The sequence below is a fragment of the Triticum aestivum genome, chromosome 3D (genome assembly GCF_018294505.1).
Source record: "Triticum aestivum cultivar Chinese Spring chromosome 3D, IWGSC CS RefSeq v2.1, whole genome shotgun sequence".
NCBI classification, from domain to species: Eukaryota; Viridiplantae; Streptophyta; class Magnoliopsida; order Poales; family Poaceae; genus Triticum; species Triticum aestivum.
The window spans coordinates 103,981,987-103,983,918 of NC_057802.1; the positions used below are offsets into that span (position 1 = coordinate 103,981,987).

The window sequence follows — 1,932 nt, forward strand, 5'->3', positions numbered from 1 at the left end:
AAATAACAACCACAATTCGTGTAATAGCGACCACTTGTCTGGTCGCTAAAAATATTTTCATGGTCCCTAAAACATCACTATCAGCCACTTCAATGTGACTCTCAACTTTTCAAGATTAACAGCCGCAGAAATTAAGCAACGAACTATGCAACCAAAGCATCATAGCTTGTTTCCACTGATCAAAACTACATATATATTGAAAATAATCATCACATACAATTTAGGGGATAAAGTACCACCATTCAAAAATTGTGAACCAAAAAACTCCCTAGACAACCATTGTAGTTGTTCATCTCTAACAAGAAATAGTGCAACAACTAGAAAAGATATTTTCTTTCCATAATCTTCAGTCATGAGAGGCCATCATCAGTCCTTGAATTGAAGTTCGTATCATTCTTCACCAATTACTACAACGCCTAGTGATGCTTCTATTACGATGGACCATCTGTTCTACAAAAACATAAACAATTGCTAAGTGAGTACATTTAGCTCTTAGAGATTCTATTAAATGAAAAGAGAAAAATTATAATGTGGCAATGCTTAGATCAACACATGTTTTTCTTTGGTAAAGAAAAACATATTATATTTTCAGACGTTGTTGCTCAATAATCAGGCAATGCTTACATCCATGCATCTCCAGAAATAGAAGTAGGCCATCCATGGATGATGTCATTCTGCAATCGAACAGATTAAATTTTGACATGATAACAAGAAATTCTGTAGCCAAACAAATTGTCCTTGCTTTCAATCTTTCGAGTCAGAAAATTTATAAAGTATGTGTTGACAAGTACGTGTGGGCACGTACGTGGATCGTGTGGGGCACACATCTCCAAGCATCCTTGAGAAGACCAGCATCATCACCTCCACGAACATGCATCCATGTTTGCATCTTCTCCTTTAAAATAAAAAACTGCAAAAAAAGAATGGTCGAGTGAAGAATATAACTAGTTAATCAGCTGCTGCACGGCCGCTTGTGGAAGTCCCAACAATTCTCAGTCCTAGATCTGCCCTGTTCATGGCATGACAGAGACGACCACGCAAATTTAGAATGTGCTAATATGATGTACTATGCATCATGATGGACATCATGCTTACTTGTGCATCTCGCTGCTGTTTTTCTTGGAGGCGACGTCGTACATAGGCGCTGGCCCTTTAGCGTCGAGCGCCAGCTGCGCGATCTCCAACCCGTGCTTCCTCACGTTGTCCGCGGCAGCTGCCACCGAGACGACCAGCGCGTTGCCGGCTCCCACGAGGACGGCGGCAGAGGATGGCCACGGGAACTGTGACCTGGCCGACATCGCATGCAGCTCGGCCGGAATCAGCCGCTGCGCTCGAGGAGGTACGGGAGGAAGATAGGAGAGCAGAAACGAGATGAAGGGTAGGAGGAGGCGGCGGCGGCTGGAAGGAAAGGAAGCGGCTGGCAGCGCTTTTTGGGGAAATCAGAACAAACGGTTGCACGGGAACCTAGATTTTATTGGTCATTATCTTTCTCTTTATTTATTGTTTGTTTCAGCAGATAAGGACGCAAATAATACTCTCTAAACAGAATAAAATTCACGACGGGCAGACCCATCCTCGTTATGGAGGTTTCACAACATTAGTTTAGAAGTTGGACGCATGCGCCATACTAATAACAACCGAGAATTGTTAGTTGTTGGTCGTTATTGGCTTAATCTGTAGTAGTGTAAGCACCGCTATGATATTATCGAGGTGGATTCTGGTGGGGGGGGGGGGCACCGCACACGGCTAAGAGATCAATGATCAATTGTTGTGTCTATGGGGTGCCCCCTGCCCTCGTATATAAAGGAGCAAGGGGGGGAGAGGCGGCCGGCCAGGAGGAGGCGCGCCAAGGAGGAGTCCTACTCCCACCGGGAGTAGGACTCCCTCCCTTCCTTGTTGGACTAGGAGAAGGGGGGAAGGAGGAGGGAGTGA

The 1,932-nt window shown here is 44.8% G+C and overlaps 1 long non-coding RNA gene across 1 annotated transcript; it reads right to left on the bottom strand.

Annotated features, from left to right (window-relative positions):
- Positions 1-214: 214 nt before the first annotated feature.
- On the bottom strand, positions 215-1,544 carry LOC123077706 (uncharacterized). Its single transcript, XR_006436784.1, has 4 exons — positions 1,096-1,544; positions 806-1,009; positions 625-674; positions 215-450 (listed from the first exon to the last, which is right to left on the bottom strand). It is a non-coding gene; the product is annotated as an uncharacterized lncRNA (long non-coding RNA).
- Positions 1,545-1,932: the final 388 nt, after the last annotated feature.